The sequence below is a fragment of the Leucopleurus acutus genome (genome assembly GCF_964270905.1).
Source record: "Leucopleurus acutus genome assembly, chromosome: 11".
In the NCBI taxonomy this organism is placed as follows: domain Eukaryota; kingdom Metazoa; phylum Chordata; class Mammalia; order Artiodactyla; family Delphinidae; genus Leucopleurus; species Leucopleurus acutus.
Window position 1 is genome coordinate 103,528,499 of NC_139152.1, and position 26,030 is coordinate 103,554,528.

The 26,030-nt window shown below is 42.8% G+C and overlaps 1 protein-coding gene across 5 annotated transcripts in view; it reads left to right on the top strand.

Annotated features, from left to right (window-relative positions):
- The window catches only part of PPP6R2 (protein phosphatase 6 regulatory subunit 2), an 83,444-nt gene that overhangs the window by 12,919 nt on the left and 44,495 nt on the right, over nucleotides 1–26,030 (top strand). For 3 of the 5 annotated variants that reach the window (XM_082850536.1, XM_082850539.1, XM_082850540.1), the window contains exons 1-2: nucleotides 4,419–4,745; nucleotides 8,674–8,787. The gene's annotated coding sequence lies outside the window, so the exon portion shown is untranslated. Of the gene's footprint in view, nucleotides 1–4,418; nucleotides 4,746–8,673; nucleotides 8,788–26,030 lie in introns of those variants that run through there. The other 2 variants (XM_082850537.1, XM_082850538.1) reach the window with 2 other exon arrangements.

Consider the following 26,030-nt stretch of genomic DNA (forward strand, 5'->3'; position numbering starts at 1 on the left):
AAATATGTAAAACTAGATAATTATAGTGTGTTGATTCTCTGGAAGTGCTCTTGTGAGAGCACTGAGGAAGGACTCAGTGACCTGACAGAAGTGGTTTTTGGTGAATTTCGGACTTGAGGAGCAGACAGGAATTTGCCAGGTAGGAAGATGTGACGAAGGGTTTTCCAGGCAGAGGGGACCCAGGTGCCAAGGTGTCAGCTGTATTTAAGAAGCAGCATATTTAAGAAGCAGTGGGTGCTGGTGTGGTTGGGGAGGTGGGTGGGGATGAGGAAAGAGAACTGAGACTGTGTTGAGTGGTGGCCCCACTTAGCGTGGCCTGGTCGAGGCTTGCAGTGTGCCCTCTGTTCCCTTTTCCTCTTTTTCTGCCTTTTTTTGGATTAAGAGTATATTTATGATTCTGTTTGGGTCTTCGTATATCTCTCATGTCTCTAACACGTCTAATATTTCCTCTAGGTTTTTGAACATCCGGAGTACGGTTACAACAGCTGCTTAACTGTCCTTGTCTATTAATTTTATCATCTGTGTCTTTTCTAGGTTGATTATGGTTTGTGTTTTCCTGCTTCCTTGCATGTCTGGTCATTTTTGATTGGATGCCAAGACACTGTGACTTTTATCTTGTTGGATGCTGGGTATTTTTGTATTTCTATAAATATTCTTGACCTTTGTTCTGGAATGTTGTTAAATTACTCAGAAACAGTTTGATTCTGTGGGTCTGGCTTTTAGGCTTTGTTAGGTGGGACCAGAGTAATATTGAGTCCAGTGTTGAGTCACTTTGCCCCACCACTGAGGCAAAAGTCTACTGAGTACTTTGTCCAATGCCCCGAAATTAGGAAATTTTCCACTGGGACTGGGAGGAAGAGTAACTCTCCTTGGCCCCGTGTGAAATTGGAGGGTGGTTCCCACTAATCCCTGGCTTGGATGCCTTTCTTACACACTTCCGTTGATCAGTACCTGGCTGGAGCCCGCAGATCCTCAGCGCTGTCTACGACTCTGTCCCTTCCAGTGCTCTGCCTGTGGACTCTAGCGCCTTGGCCTTCCTGGACTCCCAGTGCTGTTTCTTCGCCTCGGGGGACTGCTGGACCCCACCTGGTGTCTCTGCTGTTACCCAGAACTACTTGTCAGGCAGGAGGCTGGGCAGTTAAAGGGCTCCTCTTGTTTCCCTCCTGTCAGGGATCACTGTTCATCACTGCAGGATAGCCAGTGTCTTGAAAACCATTTCATTTGTAAATCTCGTCCCTGTTATTTCGTCTTGGCCAGAAGCAAAAGTATCAAAAACAGGTATTTGAATGAAGGTATTAGGAAGCATAGAAGATAGTGATGGGACCTATGAGAATGCTGACCCCTTTCTAGTTCGGGATGCCTGGGTGGGAGAGCAGAGGTGGCCTTACCTGGGTGGACATGAAGGGAATTCATGTATTTAGGGAAGGAGGTGGGGATAGGGCTTGGGAGAAAGGTGTCACAGGAGAACCAGGCTACAGAATGAGATCCTGAGGGCCTGCTGAGAAGAAGAACCCGCGGGGTCTGGGCTGGAGGACACTGGTGACAGAACGCTCGTACCTGCAGTGGGAGGACGTGGGAGAGGGTGACGCTGCCAGGGAGTGCAAGCACGGGGAGGATGCTCAGAATTTGTGCCCGCTGAGGAAAAGGTGTCACTCATTCCCTGGCTGCGTGTCCGCCGTGATGTCCCGGCTGCTTCGGGTTTCCTCCAGCTCAGACTAAGTAGAATTGGTCAAGAACATGTATGTTATAGAAGCACTGGTTCAAAGTCAGAATGTAGAGGTCTTAGGGCCCTTACAGAGATACTTCCTTATTTTGAAACTGTGTATAAAGTGCTGAAAAGCCAATTTTGAATTATTTAGCTTAATAATTTTGAAATGTTAGATGTGCCAACTTTAAAAGTAAAACAGCCAGTTACTTTACCAGCAAAATGGGTTTCTTTGGGAATAGCAGAGAGTTGCAATTCAGCACAAGCAAGCAATAGCAAAAGCCATAGGCAGGTCTCACGAACAAAGCAGAGGAAGGTTACTTTGTAGAGAAAAAGGAGGAAGTTGGGAGGGGCTATTTTGAACAAAAGTCCATTGGAGGAAAGTGAGAGTTCAGGGTGGTGATGGTTTCTCACTGGCTGAGTTGCTGGGCAAACGGGAAACCTTCCTCCATGGGGGTCTGTGGTTGAGGCTGAGTAGCAGTGGGTGAGGGCTCCCCTTCTGGCCTCCTGACTCTTTTGTAAAGGAAGTTTCCTTTGTTCCGTTTCACAGATGTAAAAAGATTTTCCTATTTTAGGAGATAACACTGACTTATTCCTGGCTTAGTAGCACAACTTCGAGTGCCTTTTTTTTTGCTTGACTTTTATATGAAATTTTAAAATACACAAATGTACAGAAAACATAATGAACACCCACGTATTCATCTCCCAGCTTTATCAGTGATTGGTACTTTGCCAGTTATTATTATTATTTTTTAATCTGTCCCTTTTTCTCTCACACTTTTTTTTTTAATGTTGTGAACTGTCTATTTTTTTAAAAAACATCATTATTGGAGTATAATTGCTTTACAGTGTTGTGTTAGTTTCTGCTGTATAATAAAGTGAATCAGCTATATGCATACGTATATCCCCACATCCCCTCCCTCTTGCGTCATATCCCCACATCCCCTCCCTCTTGCATCTCCCTCTCACCCTCCTTATCCCACCCCTCTAGGTGGTTACAAAGCACTGAGCTTATTATCTCCCCGTGCCATGCAGCTGCTTCCCAGTAGCTATCTATTTTACGTTTGGTAGTGTATATATGTCAGTGCCATTCTCTAACTTCGTCCCAGCTTACCCTTCCCCCTCCCCATATCCTTAAGTCCATTCTCTATGTCAGTGTCTTTATTCCTGCCCTGCCCCTAGGTTCTTCAGAACCATTTTTCTTTTTAGATTCCATATATATGTGTTAGTATGCGGTATTTGTTTTTCTCTTTCTGACTTACTTCACTCTGTATGACAGACTCTAGGTCCATCCACCTCACTACAGATAACTCAATTTCGTTTCTTTTTATGGCTGAGTAATATCTCTCTCACACTTTTAAAATTTGTTTGGTTCTTGTGTTTCGGTGGAGTGTTTTAAAAGTAAATCCAAGAAATAATGTCATTTCATCCATGAATACTTCACTTTTTCTAACAGATAAGCGAAGTTTTTATTTTTAAAAACATAGTGGTCATGTCACTTTTACAACTAAGAAATTTACAGTAATTCCTTAATACCATCTAATACCAGTCCATATTCAGATTTCCCCAATAGCTTCAAAAATATACTCTTCAAGTTGATTCATTTTAATTGGACCCAAACAAGATCTAAATATTATATTTGATGATTAGGTCTCTTAGGGCTCTTACATTCTAGAACAGTCACCCCTCCTATTGCTAAAGTATAATTTTCAAAAAGTAAAATCATTGGGCTTCCCTGGTGGCACAGTGGTTAAGAATCCACCTGCCAGTGCAGGGGACAAGGGTTCGAGCCCTGGTCCGGGAAGATCCCACATGCCACGGAGCAGCTAAGCCCGTGCGCCACAACTGCTGAGCCTGCGCTCTAGAGCCTGCAAACCACAACTGCTGAAGCCTGCACGCCTAGAGCCCGTGCTCCGCAACGAGAAGCCAACTGCAATGAGAAGCCTGCGCACCGCAGCGAAGAGTAGTGCCCACTCGCCGCAACTAGAGAAAGCCCGCGCACAGCAACGAAGACCCAACGCAGCCAAAAAAATAAATTAAAAAAAAATTAATTTTTTAGAAAAAGGTAAAATCATGACTTCCATGCAAATACAGAACGAACAGTCCTGTGCTCTGCTGGTCTGTGTTGTTTTTTTAAAATAAATTTATTTATTTTATTTTTTAATTTTTTTGTCTGCGTTGGTTCTTCGTTGCTGCACGCAGGTTTTCTCTAGTTGTGGTGAGCTGGGGCTACTCTTCGTTTTGGCGCGTAGGCTTCTCATTGCGGTGGCTTCTCTTGTTGCAGAGCACGCGCTCTAGGCGCGTGGGCTTCAGTAGTTGTGGCGCACGGGCTTAGTTGCTCTGCGGCATGTGGGATCTTCCCGGGCCAGGGCTCGAACCCGTGTCCCCTGCATTGGCAGGCAGATTCTTAACCACTGCGCCATCAGGGAAGCCCCCTGGTCTGTGTTTTTGTTACATGCCTTGAAGTCAGTCCTTTCGCCAAGGAGCGCTAGTCACGTTATTTGGAAATGGTGTTAGGGATCACACCTGGAGCACTTTGGAGCACTTTTCTTCTAGAAGTTGTGATGGATCATCAGTGAGCCGTCCAGTCATCTTGTGACCGGGATATGTGTCTCTTGATAGTTACAGTGTGTAGGCATGAAACTAGACAACTTCACAGAGGTCCTTCTCATGTCCTTAAATTCCAACCATTGAGTTAGTTAACCAGATTTAAAGTGGGTTTGTATCATTGGTACCAATGTCTGTAGAACAGGCATGGACAAGGGAGTTTTTAGATCCTTAATCATGAAATGTTCTGATAATTTAAATACTGAGTAAAGCTAATGATTTTTGTTTTCCTTTTCCCTATCATTTTGGTGAGTTAACTTTACAGAAGTAGAACTTAAAATAAGTTTTTTTCCTCTTATTTTTCAGGTGAAGAGATTATAAGTCTACTGAATGAAAAAATTTTTCTTAAAGTTGCATATACTCCAAGAGAAAATCCCAAATGTTTTTATATTTTGCCTAAATACAAAATTTAAACAAGGAGTTTCCCCAGAAGGTAAGATAATTGTTTTTGATTCTGTTTTATTGTGTAATTTATGCAAATATACTGTATAAGGGGACATTCGAAGATGGATGACAGCACGAATTTTAGTTTTGAAGATGTGCATATAGTGTCCTGACTTTTAGGGATTCTTGACCCTCCTGTGTCTGGTTTTGAGATGCTGTGTTGTGGAAAAGTTACTTGGTCTCTCCAAGCCAAAGGGTAATCCAAATAAAACAGGGACAGTCATGCATATGTAGTGAGGAACATGCCGTGTCTCACCCGTGGGGAATAGGTGAGATAGGCTTATATGTGTTATGGCCGCCATCAGAACACATTCCAAGTAGAAGCTGAAAAGGGGGGGAGGGGCTTGTGCTTCCAGCTGTAGTAGATGCCCCTAAAAGGTTTGCCCATTGCAATCTGATTAGATGCTGGATAAATTACAGAAGGTGCAACTTCCCGGGAGCACTTCGGTGCTTAAAAATTAAGCTAACTCTTCAAAAGCCAGAAGAGAAAAAGAAAAGAAAAGAAACAGTGAGTATTATGATAGCACTCTTTTGCCCCTTGCTGAAGAGAAGATAAATCCTTTTCAGAGCAAAGCATACTCAGTGTAGGCCCTCGGGATTTCTGTAGATTATGTTTAAGCAAGCTTCATTCTATATTCAGGACACACATCATTGTGAGGAGTTGGCAGAATTAGATACCCCAAGGTCTGCAGGTATTGGATAATCAGATGCAGTATATATAATAATGTATGAAATTTTTGAAGAAATACAAAATAGAATAAAAATTAGTAACGAAAACCAAGGTATCAAAATGATTCCAAGTAGAACTTTCAGAAATGAAAAATAAGTTGAAATTAAAAACAATATATGTGAATTAAATAAATTAAACATGACTGAAGGCAGAATTAGTGAACTGGAATATATACCTGAAGAAATTATCCAGTGTGCAGCATTGAGAGATGGGAGATGGAAAGTGAGACTAGAGAAGTGGAGGGTAGGATAAAAGTGTGCTGTGACTGTGTAGTTGGAATCCCAGGATGGAAAAGTAGGGAGAAGGAGGAGAGGCGTTATTCAAAGTGTTAATAGTGTTGACTTTTCAGAAACTAATGAGAGAGAAATCTGTAGATTTAGGAAGCACACTATTTCCTAAACAGTGTAAGTAAAAGGAAACCCACACCCATACACTGAAATTGTATAACAACAAAGACAAAAAGACCTTAAGCCAGAGGTAAAAGAGAGATTACCTACAAAGGAGTGTCTGTTAGGTTGACAACGGATGTCTCATTAGCATGAATAGAGGCCACTAGAGAGTGGAGTAAGTCCTCAAAGTGATGAGAGAATATAAACTTCAGTATAGAATTGTGTATCAGGTATATTTTACAGAAAAAACATCAGTGTTTTTATGTATTTGGTAATTGTTAGGCTAGATTATTTGGACTACCTGCTATCCTCCCATCCCCCACCCTGTGGAAAACAATTAAAATTGTTGGATTAAAGAAAAAAATCAAGGGCTTCCCTGGTGGCGCAGTGGTTGGGAATCCGCCTACCAATGCAGGGGACACGGGTTTGAGCCCTGGTTTTGGAAGATTCCACATGCCATGGAGCAGCTGAGCCTGGGTGCCGCAACTACTGAGCCTGTGCTCTAGAGCCCGTGAGCTACAAGTACTGAAGCTCGAGCGCCTAGAGCCCGTGCTCCACAACAGGAGAAGCCGCTGCAATAAAAAGCCCGTGCACTGCAACGAAGAGTAGCCCCCGCTTTCCGCAATTAGAGAAAAGCCTGCACGCAGTAACAAAGACCCAGTGCAGCCAAAGAGAAAAAAAAAAAGAAAAAAATCAGAAAGACTGACAATATTGCAAGGAAGTTTTAAACCAAAATATAACAAAGAAAGAACCCAGAAAGGTAATTTAAACACCATAGGATGGAATCTGCCTTTGCCTTAAGGACATCTGCTGATTTGGACAAAGTGGGGCTTTGATTTCTGAGTCCTTTCTGGCCTCTGAAGTGAAGTCCTCTCAAGGTAGAGAACCTAAAGGGGGCCCTCCTCATATTAAATGGGCTCTGAAAGTCTGTACCCTCAGAGGCAGGGTGAGCTAGAAGCGTACCTGCCTAACTCCATCTTTGCCCCCAGCTTTTTACTAAATGTAGCAGGAGAAAAGGGGGAGAGTTATGGCTATGGATCGGCCTTTGGGAGGATTTGTAGCCCAGGTTCATATTACTTCGTAGCTCAGGGAAATGAAGCATGAATTTAAGGTTTTCTGGTTTGGTAATGCCTTCAGGCAGCAATGGGACCAAACATAAAACCTCTCTGGAGGAAGTTACCATCATCCTAAAATGCAGAAAACACCTATGACTATTTTTTAAGGATGTTGATTAGCACACAGACAAAACTGGACAAGCACACAAGGGAATAAGGCACCATGCACGAAAACCAGTAGAAACAACCCTCCCAAGATTTTAGATTTGGGGATTATCAGAAACAGACTATTGGGACTTCCCCGGTGGTCCAGTGGTAGGACTCCACGCTCCCAGTGCAGGGGGGCCCAGGTTCTGATCCCTCGTCGGGGAACTAGATCCCACATGCATGCTGCAACTAAGAGTTTGCATGCCGCAACTAAGAAGTCTGCATGCCACAACTAAGAAGTCCACATGCTGCAACTAAATATCCCTCGTGCAGCAACTAAGACCCGGCGCAGCCAAAAATAAATAGTAAATAAATAAGTATTTTTAAAAAAGAAACAGACTATTAAATAAGCATACTCTTTATTTTTATTTACTTATTTTAAATATATTTATTTATTTATTTTTGGCTGCACAGGTCTTCATTGCTGCGCACGGGTTTTCTCTAGTTGCGGAGAGCGGGCGCTACTCTTCGTTGTGTGTGGGCTTCTCATTGCAGTGGCTTCTCTTGTTGTGGAGCACGGGCTCTAGGTGCACAGGCTTCAGTAGTTGTGGCACGTGGGCTCAGTAGTTGTGGCACACGGACTTAGTTGCTCTGCCATGTCCCCTGCATTAGCAGGTGGATTCTTAACCACTGCGCCACCAGGGGCGTCCTGTGGCTATTCTTTTCACTTCTGATTTTAGATTTTTATTCACCTGTTCCTCCCACCCCACCCCCTTCTTTTTGGTCCCCCCCCCCGCCACCCCCAGTGGACTGTGCCCAGTATAGACATGGTCTTGTTTGTTGTTTGACTGATTGTGCAAGTATCCGCTGCTCTCCATGGATTCACATTGTCGCTTTTTTCCAGACCAATAGAATTCCAGTGGCGTGTTGGTAAATGTTTAATATCTGGCTCTCTGGGAGAGTCAAAAACCTCCTGGCCACGGGGCTTCCATGGTGGTGCAGTGGTTAAGAGTCCGCCTGCCAGTGTGGGGGACATGGGTTTTATCCCTGGTCCAGGAAGATCCCACATGCCCCAGAGCAACTAAGCCTGTGAGCCACAACTACTGAGCCTGCGCTCTAGAGCCCGCGTGCCGCAATTACTGAAGCCCACATGCTCTAGTGCTCGAGTGCTGCAACTACTGAGCTCACGTGCTGCAACCACTGAAGCCCACGTGCCTAGAGCCCGTGCTGCACAACAAGAGAAACTACCAGGTTGAGAAGCCTGCGCACCGCAATGAAGAGTAGCCCCCGCTCGCTGCAACTGGAGAAAGCCTGTGCGCAGAAAGGAAGATCCAATGCAGCCAAAAATAAAAATAATAATAAAAAAAATTTTTTAAAGTCAAAACCAAAAACCAAACAAAAGCACAAAAACCTCCTGGCTTGTAGCATTTGTCGATTTCTACAGTGCTAATGCTTCTGTCATGTCCAACGTGAGCTACCAGTGTGATGCCACTTGAAGGTGGCACCGGGAGAGGCTCACGGTCAGCTCCCATGAGCAAGTGAGCCCGTGCTCTGTGGCAAGGTGACCTTGTCTCTGTTTCCTTCTCTCCTTTGCAGTCAGGAGACTGAGGAGAAAGTGTGCCAGCCCCTGTTCTGGGCTCCTCATGGGGTAGCTCAGTTCAGCCTCACAGCAGCTCTACGTGGACGGCGCTCCTGGTCCCCCGTTTACAGGTGAGGACGCCAGGGCACAAGAGGTCACGTCACACAGCAGAGCCAGGACCTCGGTTGTGAAACTTTTAAAAAGCAATTGGTCAGACAGGTATAGGCTGCATTTCAGATTCTCATTTTCTCTTAGCAACAGTCTCTACTGCAGAATGTTCTTTTCTGAAGGGCTCTGTCCAAGGACCTGCATGATCGTATGGACAGCATTTCTCTGGAAGCTGCCTTGTGTCCGATGGTTATACTAACCAGAAGAAGTAAATGAAGAGGTAGTTCAAGAGGAACTTGAAGTTCCTCTCATTTGGCTGTTGGATAAGAGTCTAGAAGATGCTGGTAATACTTTGCTTGGCATTCCAGACAGACTGTGGAGGCTGTTGTCAGGATGTGATGGGAATCCTTGTGCTGTGTTGCATCTCACATATAACCAGAGACGTCTCAAGTCAACATGCCAGTTCTGTGAGCCAGTAGCTTGTTCTAAAGATGCTCTGTCAGTGGCGGGCCTCTGGGTCATCTAGGGAAGGAAAATTAGCCTTCCTGTAGGTGAGGGCCAATTAAGAGGATGCTAGCATCTTTTTGGAGAGTAGTGCATAGTTGTTGGGATACAAGAAACGTTTGGAAGGGACTTCCCTGGTGGTCCAGTGGTTAAGAATCCGCCTTCCAATGCAGGGAACACGGGTTCGATCCCTGGTTGGGGAACTAAGATTCCACATGCTGTGGGGCAACTAAGCCCACACGCCACAACCAGAGTGTAGCCTGCTCGCCGCAACGAAAAGTCCTGAGTGCCGGAACTAAGATCCAACGCAGCCAAAAATGAATGAATGAATGAATAAATAAGTAAATATTAAAAAAGAAAGTAAAGTCATCTTGAAACGTTTGGAAAAGAACTATGCAGTATTACCTGAGTAACAGTTCTAGAACCAGTTTAAACCAGTTCCTTAGGCAGTGAAATTAGCTGCGCCTAAACCAATACCATTGCTATGAACTCTTTAAGGGATGCCACTGATGAGATTACGTATTTCTTAAAATGCACGGAAGCACAGAAATGTTGCTACACAAGAGATTTTTGGTTTAATGGCCTAGGTGTGAGCTAGTGAGGCACACAGTCAATCTAAGTGAATGACTTTGAGAGTAACCTATTTTTATTTCAGGTGTCAATGGTAATGTAAATAGAGGTTCTCAGATGCTGGTCTGTATGTAATATTGGTGAGATGAGCAAAGGTGAGCTTTTCTTAAAACTGTATTTTTTTAAAGTAAGACATAATCCTCAATCCTGATATTATGGGTTTCTTCTTTTGATATTGGAAAAGCCATTGTTGTCTGAATTGAAGGTGACTGTAGATGACAGTTTATCCTTTCCTCCTTTTTTTAAAATTTAATTTAATTAATTTATTTATTTTTGGGAAGCCCCTTTGTGTCTGCTTTTCTTTCTCTCTCTTTCCCTCCCTCCCTCCTCCTGGCTTGGGAGAGTGAAAAAGTTGGCAACCCTGTTAGTTTTCTAAATTAAAAGAAAAGAACTTGGGACTTCCCTGGTGGCGCAGTGGTTAAGAATCTGCCTGCCAGTGCAAGTGACACGGGTTCAGTCCCTGGTCCGGGAAGATCCCACATGCCATGGAGCAATTAAGCCCGTGTGCCACAACTATTGAAGCCCGCGCACCTAGAGCCCGTGCTCCGCAACAAGAAAAGCCACCGCAATGAGAAGCCTGTGCACTGCAACGAAGAGTAGCCCCCGCTCACCACAACAAGAGAAAGCCTGTGTGCAGCAACAAAGACCCAATGCAGCCAAAGATAAAATAAATAAATAAATAAATTTATTGGGAAAAAAAAAAAGAAAAGAACTTAACCAGCCTGTGAAATCCCCGTGTCTTGGAACGTTGAGCTGGGCCGACTTTAGCACACAGGCCCTGGGGTAGATGAGTTGGGGCACCAGATTCTGCAGATGGGATGGGTTCTCAGAGGCCCTTGAGTGTCTTACTCTTTTTTACAGGGTGGAAATCCCGCCTAGACTTTCTCTTGTATGATTTAGGGGTAAGTAGGTAGATGTTAACTTAGTTTGCTCTTTCAGACTATAAAAGGTATGGATAAGTGAGTAGCGTGATGATGATTATTTGGGTGAGATTTTGGTTTTATTTGCTGGTCAGGATTTGTTCTGTGTGTGCTCCGGTGCTGTCTGTGGGGCACATAAGGTGTGTGACCATCCCCACCGTGAAGGAGCCTGCGGCCTGTGGGCTGGTGTGTGCAGACCCAGGCCTGGTGTGCAGTGCTGGCATCACGCAGAGCAGCATAGTGTGGGCGCTCGGCGCATGGAGGCCACCTCGGTGCTGCTGCGGTGAGACCAAACAGGCTACATGGGGGCCTATCAGTACTTCATTCTTTCTTATTAGTGAATAACATTCCATTGTATGGATAGACCACATTTTTTAAAAATTTAATTTATTTTATTATTTTTGTCTGCGTTGGGCCTTCGTTGCTGTGTGTGGGCTTTCTCCAGTTGCGGTGAGCGGGGGCCACTCTTTCGTTGCAGTGCGCGTGCTTCTCATTGCGGTGGCCTCTCTTGTGGAGCACAGGTTCTAGACATGCAGGCTTCAGTAGTTGTGGCTCGCGGGCTCAGTAGTTGTGGCTTGCAGGCTCTAGAGCACAGGCTCAGTAGTTGTGGCACATGGGCTTAGTTGCTCCGTGGCATATGGGATTTTCCTGGACCAGGGATTGAACCTCTGTCCCCTGTATTGGCAGGTGGATTCTTCACCACTGCGCCACCAGGGAAGCCCATGAGTGTTTACTTCTTGTCTCAATTCTATTCCATCAATCTACATGTCGTTCCTTAGGCCTGTACCACATTGTATTGTTTACTGGAACTTCGTAGTAAATTTTGAAATCAGGAAGAATGAGTCCTCCAGCATTGTTCCTTTTCAAGATTGTTTTGTGTGTTCTGGACCACTTGCATTTCCATATGGATTTTAGGATCAGCTTGTCACTGATTTTTAAAAACTATCCTTGATATATTAATTACTATGCTTTATTGTGTGGGGAACACAGTCTGCAAGATAGTGGTCTTTTGGAGTCTGTTGAGGCTTCCTTTATTGGTTTAATATGTGGTTTATATTTTTAAATGTTACATGGTGTTTTCAAAAAGAATTTGTATTCTCTGTCCTTTGGGTGTAGAATTTTGTGTCTCTTTTATAGCTTGAGCTTATTAATATTATTCACCTTTTTAACATTGCAGCTGTAAGAAATAATACAGAGATATCCCTTGTACCCTTTGTCCAGTTTCCCTCAGTGGTAATATTTGGCAGAGTTATAGTAGAAAAATCACAACAAGGAATTGACATTGATACAGTCCACTGATCTTCCTCATACTTCCCGAGTTGTATTTGTATTGTGTGTGCAGGTGTTTAGTTCTATAGTTTGTCATCTGTGTGGCTGTGTATCCACCATCAAAGACAAAATGCTGAACAGTTCCAAAGCCACGAGGATTCTATTGTTGTGCTTTTACGACCACACTAATTTCCCTCTCTCCACCTACCTGCTTCTCATGCCACTAATTTGTCCTCTATTTCTAAAATTTTTCATTTCAAAAATGTTATATATAAATGGAATCATACAGTATGTAATCTTTGGGGATTGGCTTTTTTTAAAAAACAAAAAGTTTATTTATCTATTTTGGCTGTGCCGGGTCTTAGTTGTGACACAAGGGATCTTTGTTGCGGCATGTTTAGTTGAGGCAAGTGGACTTCTTAGTTGGGGCATGCAGACTTCTTAGTTGCAGCATGTGGACTTCTCAATTCTGGCGTGCATGCAGGATCTGGTTCCCTGACCAGGGATCAAGCCCGTGCCCCCTGCATTGGGAGTGAGGAGTCTTACCCACTGGACACGACGGAAGTCCCCAGGATTGGCTTTTTTTTGCTCAGCAATAATTCTCTAGAGCAGGGGTCTCCAAACCCCAGGCTGCGGACAGGTACTGGTCCATGGCATGTTAGGAACCGGGCCACACAGCAGGAGGTGAGTGGCAGCGGGCGAGTGAACGAAGCTTCATCTGCTGCTTCCCGCCGCTCCCCATTGCTCGCATTACTGCCTGAACCAACCCCCCCACAATCCGTGGAAAAATTGTCTTCCGCGAAACTGGTTCCTGGTGCCAAAAAGGTTGGGGACTGCTGCCGTAGAGACTCACCCAAGTTGTTGCACGTATCAGTAGTTTGTTCCTTTTGGTTGCTGAGTCATATTCCATGGTATGGATGGACCACACTTTAGCGTTCATGTGTCAAGGACCATCTGGACCAATTCCAGTTTTTGACTTTTTATTTCTCTAGAATAAATGCCCAGGGCCAAGGCATTTTTCATATATGGATTTCTCTCAGTTGTTGCAATAAAGTTTATAGAAGTTGAACAATACTATAAAATGCCTCTGTCTTTGTGATGGTTATATATTCTTGTCCTATTGTCCCTTTTACTTGTTTATAACATTCTTTGCATCTCACTTTATCTTAACTTTTAGTTTGTCAGGCGTAAAGATTGTGGCTCAAATTTATTTTGGTTCACATTTGCCTTGTGTATGTTTTTCAGTCTTTTCATTTCTACCTTTTTCAGTTTTTTTAAAGTGTGTCTTTTGTTGGATATTGTTTTTTAAAAATTAAATCTGAGAGAACTCTTTTGCATTGATTAGTTTATCCCATATTCAGTTGTTGAAATTATTATTATATTAGTACTAATTTATTTTTTAAAATTTATTTTTATTGAAGTATAGTTGATTTACAGTGTTGTGTATTAGTACTAATTTCTCCATTTTATTTCACATTTTCATTTACTAATACTTTTGCTTTTATTTCTCCTTTCCTGTTTTCCGTTGGATAGATTGTTTTGTTTTTGTTTCACGGCAGATTAAAATTACACATTCTAATTTTTTTGTGTGTGTGTGACCTCCCTGAACTTAAGATCTTTTGTCATGGGTATTTCTTCTTCTCTTTTTTTTTTTGTTTAAATATGTATTTATTTATTTATTTTGGCTGCGTTGTGTCTTAGTTGTGGCACACAGGCGCTTCATAGCGGCATGCGGGATCTTTAGTTGTGGCATGCTGACTTCTTAGTTGTGGCATGCGAACTCTTTTTTTTAATTTTAATAATGGTTATTTATTTATTTTTGTCTGCGTTGGGTCTTTTGTTGCTGTGCGTGGGCTTTCTCTACTTGCAGCGAGCAGGGGCTACTCTTCGTTGTGGTGCGTGGGCTTCTCATTGTGGTGACTTCTCTTGTTGCGGAGCATGGGCTCTAGGCACGCAGACGTCAGTGGTTGTGGGTGCATGGGCTTAGTTGCTCCGCAACATGCGGGATCTTCCCGGACCAGGGCTCAAACCCATGTCCCCTGCATTGGCAGGCAGATTCTTAACCACTGTGCCACCAGGGCAGTTCCACATGCAAACTCTTAGTTGCATCATGCATGTGGGATCTAGTTCCCCAACCAGGGATCGAACCCAGGCTCCCTACATTGGGAGCGCGGAGTCTTACCTACTGGACCACCAGGAAAGTCCCAGGTATTTCTTCTCTGACTTTTCAAGCTTAACAGTATCTCCGCTTTCCTTCAATAAGACAACTACATTAGCATGCTCCTCTCCTGATTGACATGCCACAGAATTCTGACCTCCATTCTATTTTATTTAAAAATTTGATTAGTGATTTAAGGATATATTAGGATTCCTCATCACGTTACTAGATAACACAAAGCTTGTTAATAGCAGTAGAACAGGGATTCTGGATGGGAGTGGTAAGGTGGAGGTTTGCTGCCACTGTGAGGAAAGCTGGTGGGATATGTGTGAAGACTGAAGTCAGGCTCCTGATGGAGAGGCGGAAGGGGGGCACTGGGCCAGGCTGTTTTTTGTTGATGTTATTGAAATCCTGTAGATTTTAAATTACAGATTATTTTATAATAAGCCTCTCCAATTTATGGATTCTTTCTGAATCTTGCACTTAGCTTCATAGTTTTTCATCAGTAATTATTTAGCCTTAATTATTTGTTTTACTGATTTCTTTCTCTCTGTTGTTGTATACAGTATGTTTTTTTTTGTTTTTTTAAATAAAGCTTTACTTTAAAAAAAAATTATTTATTTATTTAATTTTTGGCTGCGTTAGGTTTTCGTTCCTGCACACAGGCTTTCTCTAGTTGCAGTGAGCGGGGGCCACTTTTCCTTGCAGTGCGCGTGCTTCTCATTGCAGTGGCTTCTCTTGTCATGGAACACGGGCTCTAGGCGCGCGGGCTTCAGTAGTTGCAGGACGCGGGCTCGGTAGTTGTGGCTCACAGGCTGTAGAGCACAGGCTCAGTGGTTGTGGCACATGGGCTTAGTTGCTCCATGGCATGTGAGATCTTCCCGGACCAGGGCTCGAACCCATGTCCCCTGCATTGGCAGGCGGATTCTTTTTTTGTTTGTTTGTTTTTGAACTATTGTTTATTTTCTGGTTTGAATAATTCAAAATGTTTTTATTTTAAAAAATGGGCAAATGCTAAGCAGACAGAACCCCATAGCGTGAAATACATTAGTACATCTAAAGACTGTATTAAATATCTCTTTAAAAGGAGAATCAGCCCCGAATGTATGTACTATATATATATCCTCAAAGCAAATTTTTTTGGAATTTAATTTTATTTATTTTTTTATACAGTAGGTTCTTATTAGTCATCCATTTTATACACATCAGTGTATACATGTCAATCCCAATTTCCCAATTCATCACACCACCACCACGACCACCCTGCCGCTTTCCCCCCTTGGTGTCCATACGTTTGTTCTCTACATCTGTGTCTCTGTTTCTGCCCTGCAGACTGGTTCATCTGTACCATTTTTCTAGGTTCCACATATATGCGTTAATATACAATATTTGTTTTTCTCTTTCTGACTTACTTCACTCTGTATGATAGTCTCTAGATTCATCCACGTCTCTACAAAGGACCCAGCTTCGTTCCTTTTTATGGCTGAGTAATATTCCATTGAATATATGTACCACATCTTCTTTATCCATTCGTCTGTCAATGGGCATTTAGGTTGCTTCCGTGACCTGGCAATTGTAAATAGTGCTGCAGTGAACATTGGGGTGCATGTGTCTTTTTGAATTATGATTTTCTCAGGGTATATGCCCAGTAGTGGGATTGCTGGGTCATATGGTAATTCTACTTTTAGTTTTTTAAGGAACCTCCATACTGTTCTCCATAGCAGCTGTATCAGTTTACATTCCCACCAATAGCACAAGAGGGTTCCCTTTTCTCCACACCCTCTCCAGCATTGGTTGTTTGTAGATTTTCTGGTGATGCCCTTTCTAACTGGTGTGAGGTGATACCTTATTGTAGTTTCGATTTGCATTTCTCTAATAGTGATGTTGAGCAGCTTTTCATGTGCTTCTTAGCCATCTGTATGTCTTCTTTGGAGGAATGTCTATTTAGGTCTTCTGCCCATTTTTGGTTTTTGGGTTTTTTTTGTTGTTTTTTTTTAAATTTATTTATTTTTGACTGAGTTGGGTCTTGGTTGCTGCGCGCGGGCTTCCTCTACTTGCGGCGAGCGGGGGCAACGATGCAGTGTGCAGCCTTCTCACTGTGGTGGCTTCTCTTGTTGCAGAGCATGGGCTCTAGAGCGCAGGCCCAGTAGTTGTGGTACACTGGCTTAGTTGTTCCGCAGCATGTGGGATCTTCCCGGACCAGGACTTGAACCTGTGTCCCCTGCATTGGAAGGTGGATTCTTAACTACTGTGCCACCAGGGAAGTCCCTTCTGCCCATTTTTGGATTGGGTTGTTCGTTTTTTTAATATTGAGCTGCATGAGCTGTTTATATATTTTGGAGATTAATCCTTTGTCTGTTGATTCATTTGCAAATATTTTTTCCCATTCTGAGGGTTGTTTTTTCATCCTGTTTGTAGTTTCCTTTGCTTTGCAAAAGCTTTTAAGTTTCATTAGGTCCCATTTGTTTATTTTTGTTTTCATTTCCATTACTCTAGGAGGTGGATCAAAAAAGATCTTGCTGTGATTTATGTCAAAGAGTGTTCTTCCTGTGTTTTCCTTTAAGAGTTTTATACTGTCCAGTCTTACAGTTAGGTCTCTAATCCGTTTTGAGTTTATTTTTGTGTATGGTGTTAGGGAGTGTTCTAATTTCATTCTTTTACATGTAGCTGTCCAGTTTTCCCAGCACTACTTTTTTTTTTTTTATTTTTTGCGGTACGTAGGCCTCTCACTGTTGTGGCCTCTCCCATTGCGGAGCACAGGCTCCGGACATGCAGGCTCAGCGGCCATGGCTCACGGGCCCAGCCGCTCCGCGGCATGTGGGATCTTCCCAGGCCAGGGCACGAACCCGTGTCCCCTGCATCGGCACGCAGACTCTCAACCACTGAGCTGCCAGGGAAGCCCCCAGCACTACTTATTGAAGAGACTGTCTTTTCTCCATTGTATATCCTTTCCTCCTTTGTCGTAGGTTAGTTGACCATAGGTGCGTGGGTTTATCTCTGTTCCATTGATCTATATTTCTGTTTTTGTGCCAGTACCATATTGTCTTGATTACTGTAACTTTGTAGTATAGTCTGAAGTAAGGGAGTCTGATTCCTCCAGCTCCGTTTTTTTCCCTCAAGACTGCTTTGGCTATTCAGGGTCTTTTGTGTCTCCATACGAATTTTAAGAATTTTTGTTCTAGTTATGTAAAAAATGCCATTGGTAATGTGATAGGGATTGCATTGAATCTGTAGATTGCTTTGGGTAGTGTAGTCATTTTCACAATATTGATTCTTCCAATCCAAGAACATGATATATCTCTCCATCTGTTGGTATCATCTTTATTTTCTTTCATCAGTGTCGTATAGTTTTCTGCATACAGGTCTTTTGTCTCCCTAGGTAGGTTTATTCCTAGGTATTTTATTCTTTTTGTTGCAATGGTAAATGGGAGTGTTTCCTTAATTTCTCTTTCAGATTTTTCATCATCAGTGTATAGGAATGCAAGAGATTTCTGTGCATTAATTTTGTATCCTGCAACTTTACCAAATTCATTGATTAGCTCTAGTAGTTTTCTGGTGGCATCTGTAGGATTCTCTATGTAGAGTATCATGTCATCTGAAAACAGTGGCAGTTTTACTTCTTTTCCAATTTGTATTCCTTTTATTTCCTTTTCTTCTCTGATTGCCGTGGCTAGGACTTGCAAAAGTATGTTGAATAATAGTGGTGAGACTGGGCATGCTTCTCTGGTTTCTGATCTTAGAGGAAATGCTTTCAGTTTTTCACCATTGAGAATGATGTTTGCTGTGGGTTTGTCGTATATGGCCTTTATGATGTTGAGGTAGGTTCCCTCTTTGCCCACTTTCTGGAGAGTTTTTTTTCATAAATGGGCGTTAAATTTTGTCAAAAGCTTTTTCTGCATCTATTGAGATGATCATATGGTTTTTATTCTTCAATTTGTTATTATGGTGTATCACGTTGATTGATTTGCGTTATATATATATATAAAATACGTTATGTATAATATATATCATATATATGATATATTATATAATATATATTATATAATATATATGATATATATAATATATATCATATATATTATATATATTTTTAATATAAATTTATTTTTTCATTTATTTAATTTTTGGCTGCATTGGGTCTTCGCTGCTGCATGCGGGCTTTCTCTAGTTGCAGTGAGTGGGGGCTACTCTTTGTTGTGGTGCACAGGCTTCTCATTATGGTGGCTTCTCTTGTTGCAGAGCACAGGCTCTAGGCGCGCAGGCTTCAGTAGTTGTGGCACACGGACTTCAGTAGTTGTGGCTCACAGGCTCTAGAGCGCAGGCTCAGTAGTTGTGGCGCATGGTCTTAGTTGCTCTGCGGCATGTGGGATCTTCCCGGACCAGGGACTGAACCTGCGTCCTCTGCATTGGCAGGCAGATACATAACCACTGCACCACCAGCGAAGTCCCTGTTGGAAGATTTTTAATCACAGTTTCAATTTCATTACTTGTGATTGGTCGGTTCCTATTTTCTATTTTTTCCTGGTTCAGTCTTGGAAGGTTATACCTTTCTAAGAATTTGTTCGTTTCTTCCAGGTTCTCCATTTTATTGGCGTACAGTTGTTTGTAGTAATCTCTTATAATCCTTTGTATTTCTGCAGTGTCAGTTGTGATTTCTCCTTTTTCATTTCTAATTTTATTGATTTGAGTCCTCTCCCTCTTTTTCTTGATGAGTCTGGCTAATGGTTTATCAATTTTGTTTATCTTCTCAAAGAACCAGCTTTTAGTTTTATTGATCTTTGCTGCTGTTTTCTTTGTTTTTATTTCATTTATTTCTGCTCTGATCTTTATGATTTCTATCCTTCTGCTAACTTTGGGTTTTGTTTGTTCTTCTTTCTCTAGTTCCTTTAGGTGTAATGTTAGATTGTTTGAGATTTTTCTTGTTTTTTGAGGTAGGCTTGTATAGCTATAAACTTCCCTCTTAGAACTGCTTTTGCTTCATCCTGTAGGTTTTGGGTCGTTGTGTTTTCATTGTAATTTTTCTCTAGGTATTTTGTGATTTCCTTTTTGATTTTTTCACTGATTTCTTGGTTATTTAGTAACGTATTGTTTAGCCTGCACGTGTTTGTGTTTTTTACATTTTTTTCCCTGTAATTGATTTCTAATCTATAATGTTGTGGTCAGAAAAGATTGCTTGATATGATTTCAATTTTCTTAAATTTACTGAGGCTTGATTTGTGACCCAAGATGTGATCTATTGAGAATGTTCCATGCACACTTGAGAAGAAAGTATAATCTGCAGTTTTTGGATGGGATGTCCTATAAATATCAATTAAATCTATCTGGTCTGTTGTGTCATTTAAAGCTTGTGTTTCCTTATTGATTTTCTGTTTGGATGATCTGTCCATTGGTGTAAGTGAGGTGTTAAAAAGTCCCCCACTATTATTTTGTTACTGTCGATTTCCTCTTTTAGAGCTGTTAGCAATTGCCTTATGTATTGAGGTGCTCCTATGTTGGGTGCACATATATTTATAATTGTTATATCTTCTTCTTGGATTGATTCCTTGATCATTATGTAGTGCCCTTCCTTGTAACATTTTTTATTTTAAAGTCTATTTTATCTGATATGAGTATTGCTACTCCCGCTTTCTTTTGATTTCCATTTGCATGGAATGTCTTTTTCCGTCCCCTCACTTTCAGTCTGAATGTGTCCCTGGGTCTGAAGTGAGTCTCTTGTAGACAGCATATATATGGGTCTTGTTTTTGTATCCATTCAGCGAGCCTGTGTCTTTTGGTTGGAGCATTTAATCCATTCACGTTTAAGGTACTTATCGATATGTATGTTCCTTTTACCATTTTCTTAATTGTTTTGGGTTTGTTTTTGTAAGTCCTTTTCTTCTCTTGTGTTTCTCACTTAGAGAAGTTCCTTTAGCATTTGTTGTAGAGCTGGTTTGGTGGTGCTGAATTCTCTTAATTCTTGCTTGTCTGTAAAGCTTTTGATTTCTCCATGGAATCTGAATGAGATCCTTGCCGGGTAGAGTGATCTTGGTTGTAGGTTCCTTCCTTTCATCACTTTAAGTATATCATGCCACTCCCTTCTGGCTTGTAGAGTTTCTGCTGAGAAATCTGCTGTTAACCTTATGGGAGTTCCCTTGTATGTGATTTGTCATTTTTCCCTTGCTGCTTTCAATAATTTTTCTTTGTCTTTAATTTTTGCCAGTTTGATTACTCTGTGTCTCGGCGTGTTTCTCCTTGGGTTTATCCTGTATGGGACTCTCTGTGCTTCCTGGACCTGGGTGGCTATTTCCTTTCCCATGTTAGGGAAGTTTTCGACTAAAATCTCTTCAAATATTTTCTCGGGTCCTTTCTCTCTCTCTTCTTCTGGGACCCCTATAATGTGCATGTTGTTGCGTTTAACGTTGTCCCAGAGGTCTCCTAGGCTGTCTTCATCTCTTTTCATTCGTTTTTCTTCATTCTGTTCTATGGCAGTGACTTCCACCATTCTGTCTTCCAGTTCACTTATCCATTTTTCTGCCTCAGTTATTCTGCTATCGAGTCCTTCTAGTGTATTTTTCATTTTAGTTATTGTGTTGTTCATCTGTTTGTTTGTTCTTTAATTTTTCTACATCTTTGTTAAACATTTCTTGCATCTTCTCGATCTTTGCCTCCATTCTTTCTCCGAGGTCCTGGATCATCTTCACTATCGTTATTCTGAATTCTTTTTCTGGCAGGTTGCCTATCTCCACTTCATTTAGTTGTTTTTCTGGGGTTTTATCTTGTTCCTTCATCTGGTACATAGCCCTCTGCCTTTTCATCTTGTCTGTCTTTCTGTGAATGTGGTTTTTGTTCACAGTCTGCAGGATTGTAGTTCTTGCTTCTGCTGTCTGCCCTCTGGTGGATGAAGCTATCTGAGAGGCTTATGCAAGTTTCCTGATGGGAGGGACTGGTGGTGGGTAGAGCTGGCTGTTGCTTTGGTCGGCAGAACTCATTAAAACTTTAATCCACTTGTCTGCTGATGGGTGGGGCTGGGTTCCCTCCCTGTTGGTTGTTTGGCCTGAGGCGACCCAACACTGGAGCCTACCTGGGCTCTTTTGTGGGGCTAATGGCAGACTCTGGGAGGTCTCACGCCAAGGAGTACTTCCCAGAACTTCTGCTGCCAGTGTCCTTGTCCTCACAGTGACACACAGCCACCCCCTGCCTCTGCAGGAGAACCTCTAACACTAGCAGGTAGGTCTGGTTCAGTCTCCTATGGGGTCACTGCTCCTTCCCTTGGGTCCCGAGGTGCACACTAGTTTGTGTGTGCCCTCCACTAGTGGAGTCTCTGTTTCCCCCAGTCCTGTCAAAGTCCTGCAGTCAAATCCCGCTAGGCTTCAAAGTCTGATTCTCTAGGAATTCCTCCTCCTGTTGCCGGACCGCCAGGTTGGGAAGCCTGACATGGGGCTCAGAACCTTCACTCCAGTGGGTGGACTTCTGTGGTATAAATGTTCTCCAGTTTGTGAGTCACCCACCAGCAGTTATGGGATTTGATTTTATTGTGATTGCGCCCCTCCTACCGTCTCATTGTGGCTTCTTCTTTGTCTTTGGATGTAGGGTATCTTTTTTGGTGAGTTCCAGTGTCTTCCTGTTGATGATTGTTCAGCAGTTACTTGTGATTCTGGTGTTCTTGTAAGAGGGAGTGAGAGCACGTCCTTTTACTCTGCCATCTTGAACCAGTCTCCGGCAGGCGGACTCTTAACCACTGCACCACCAGGGAAGCCCTACAGTATGTTTTTTTTGTTTTGTTTTGTTTTTTTGCGGTACGCGGGCCTCTCACTGTTGTGGCCTCTCCCGTTACAGAGCACAGGCTCCGGACGCGCAGACTCTGCGGCCATGGCTCACGGGCCTAGCCGCTCCGTGGCCTGTGGGATCATCCTGGACCGGGGAACGAACCCATGTCCCTTGCATCAGCAGGCGGACTCTCAACCACTGCACCACCAGGGAAGCCCCCTACAGTATGTTTTTAAAAAAGTAATATTGAGGGACTTCCCTGGCAGTCCAGTGGTTAATAAGACTCTGCGCTTCCATTGCAGAAGGCACGGGTTCAATCCCTGGTGGGGGTACTAAGATCCCACATGCTGTGCGGCCAGAAAAAAAAATTAATAATAATAATAATATTGAGGTGTAATTTATATACAATAAATGGACCCATTTTATATTTGTGGTTCTGTGTATTTTGACAAATATACCACCACAATCAAGATTTAGAGCATTTGCATCACCCCCAAAACTCCATCCTGTCACTCCCTCGTGCTGCAGCCCTTGATCCTAAGCAACCACTAGTCTCTTTGTCACCATGGGTTCATTTTGCTTTGTTTAAAATTGCATATAAATGGAATCTTATAGTTTTACTTTTTTGTGTCCAGCTTCTTTTACTTACCACGTTTATTAGATTCATCTGTGTTTACAGATGTGCTTGTTCCTTTTTGCTGAGTGTATTCCATTGTAGGTGCACCATCCTTTGTTTATCCTTTCACCTGTTGATGGATATTTGAGCTGTTTCCAGTGTTTGACTATTATGAATAAGGCAGCTGTGAACATTCAATTACAAGGAGTCTTTGTTTAGATTTATGATTTCATTACTCTAGGGTAATACCTCGGACTGGAATTACTGGGTCACACGGTAAGTATGCTTAACTTTATAACAAGCTGGCGAAGTGTTTTCCATCGTGGTCGTGCCATTTTATGGTGCTACTCAAGTGTATGGGAGTTTCAGTTCAGCATCCTCATCAGCACATGGTATTGATAGCTTTTTAATTTTAGCCCTTCTAGTGGCACCTTATTGTGGTTCTGATTTGCATTTCCTCGATAACAGTGTTGATCATCTTTTCATGTGCTTTTTGGCTATTTGTATATCTTCTTTTACGAAGTGTCTGTCCAAATTTTTTGTCCATTTTGTTTAGTTAAGTTTTTTTTTTTTTTTTTTGCTGTACTTGGGCCTCTCACTGTTGTGGCCTCTCCCGTTGTGGAGCACAAGCTCCGGACGCGCAGGCTCAGCGGCTATGGCTCACGGGCCCAGCCGCTCCGCGGCGTGTGGGATCCTCCTGGACCGGGGCACGAACCCATGTCCCCTGCATCGGCAGGCGGACTCTCAACCACTGCACCACCAGGGAAGCCCCAAGTATTTTTTTTAATTATTGCTTTTTAAAAGCTCATTACACGTTCTTGATAAGAATGCTTTGTCAGATATAGACAGCAAATACTTTTTTCCTGGTCTGTGACTTATCTGTTTATTTTCTTAATGGTATCATTCAAAATTGAAGTTTTCAGTTTTGATGAAATCCTGTTTATCAGTTTGTTTGTTTGTTTTTAATTTTTATTGGGCTCTAGGGGATGGATTGGGAAATACCTCTGCAAGTTGTGCCCCGCTAGAGAAATGTCCCTTCTGATTTTCCTGGGAGGAGCTTTCGGAGCTTTTTCATTTTCTTGGAGCTGCTGCTCTTGCTGGCAGCAGCCTCTTCAGGTCCTCTTTTTCTTGGGGACACTCTTGTTTACTGGCTCTTCAGGGTCACTTACTGGTTCCTCTTTGGGGAAAGATTTCTCCCTTTTGGGAGGACTCCCACTGCCAGCTGTCTCTTCAGGATCACTACTAACCGGCTCCTCTGTGGAAGACTTCTTTTTCTTGGGTTGGAGAAGGAGACGGAGGCCCTTCCAGTCCGTTCCCCTGAGGAGCCTCCTGGGGCTTTTGCTTTTGCCCCCTTTTGGGTCTTTCACTTGTCTCCTCACATTCCTCTGGGGTCTTACTGCTGTTCTCTGGAGATGCCAGGGCCATCGCAGCCAGCCGTTTGTTCTTCTCAAGCGTTTCTTCTCCTGTTTCTCCAGCTTCCTAGTAATCCGGCAGCTGCTTCCTCTGCCTGAACTCTCCTTCATGATATGCAGATTGTTTCGTGGAATCCCTCCAGTCTCACAGAAGGACGGCCGCTCCTCAACTTGTTCTGGAAGCTTCTCCCCAAGTACACTGGTGGGTACCTCGGAGAAGCAATCAGATTGTGAGGCAGTACTGCATTTGCTTGCCAGGTATTAGGAGATGTGGCCAATGAAGGTAGAGTGGAAAATGAGTCCATATTTTGGGGTGTTACCCCTTGTCTTCAGGGCTCTGGAAACTTGATCCCTTTGCTGGGCCCAGAGAATCCCTCAGACACCAGGACTGGCTGTTTATAAGATTTTTTTTTTTAATTTGTCTTTTCTTGTATCTTATGTACCGCAAATTCACAAATCTTATTCTTAATTAAATTAATTAATTTATCTTTTTTTTGTGGCTACGTCGGGTCTTAGTTGTGGCACGTGGGATCTTCGTTGAGGCATGCGGGATCTTTCAATTTTTATTTATTTATTTATGGCTGTGTTGGGTCTTCGTTTCTGTGCTAGGGCTTTCTCTAGTTGTGGCAAGCGGGGGCCACTCTTCATCGCGGTGCGCGGCCTCTCACTATCACCGCCTCTCTTGTTGTGGAGCACAGGCTGCAGACGCGCAGGCTCAGTAATTGTGGCTCACGGGCCTAGCTGCTCTGCGGCAAGTGGGATCTTCCCAGACCAGGGCTCGAACTCATGTCCCCTGCATTGGCAGGCAGATTCTCAACCACTGTGCCACCAGGGAAGCCCGGGATCTTTCATTGAGGTGCGCGAACCCAATAGTTGTGACGCGTGGGCTTAGTTGCCCTGTGGCATGTGGGATCTTAGTTCCCCGACCAGGGATCGACCCTGTGTCCCCTGCATTGGAAGGTGGGTTCTTTACCCCTGGACTGCCAGGGAAGTCCCCCCACATATTTTTTTCTTAAGTTTTCTTCTAAAAATTTTAGTGTCAGCTTTTATGGTTAAGCCTGTGATCCGTGTATGATGTGAGGTAAGGGTTGAGGTCGTTTTACATATAGATATTCAGTTTTTCAGAATCATTTGTTGAAAAGGATTATACTTTCCCCATCAAACTGCTTTAGTACATTTATTGAAAGTCAGTTGACCATATATGTATTCATCTGTTTCTGGACTTCTCTACTTTGTTCTGTTGAACCACTAGAACCACACTGTCTTGATTAATCTCACCTTACAGTAAGTCTTGAAATAGGTGGTGTTAGCACTCCAAGTTTGTTCTTCCTTTTCAAAATTGCTTTGGCTATTCTAGGTCTTTTTCCATATATATTTTAGTATCAAGTTGTCAATTTCTGTTTTTAAAAATCTGCTAGGATTTATTTGGGGTTGCATTGAATCAGTAGACCAGTTTAATGAAAACTGACATCTTAACAATATTACATTTTCTCATCCATGAACATAGTATATCTCTCCATTTATTTAAGTCTTCTTTAATTTCTCTCAGCAGCGTTTCATAGTTTTCAATGTGCAGATCTTTTTTTTAAAATAAATTTATTTATTTATTTTTGGCTGTGTTGGGTCTTTGTTTCTGTGCTTGGGATTTTTCTAGTTGTGGTGAGTGAGGGCCACTCTTTGTTGTTGCATGGGGGCTTCTCACTGTGGTGGCTTCTCTTGTTGCGGAGCATGGGTTCTAGAGGTGTGCGGGCTTTAGTAGTTGTGGCATGCAGGCTAAGTAGTTGTGGCTTGCGGGCTCTAGAGCACAGGCTCAGTAGTTGTGGCACACGGGCTTAGTTGCTCCACGGCATGTGGGATCTTCCCAAACCAGGTATTGAACTCACGTCCCCTGCATTGGCAGGCAGATTCTTAACCAGTGCGCCACCAGGAAAGTCCCTCAGTGTGCAGATCTTGCGCGTATTTTATTAAATTATCATGAAGTATTTCATGTTTTTGAATGTTGTTAGCAGAA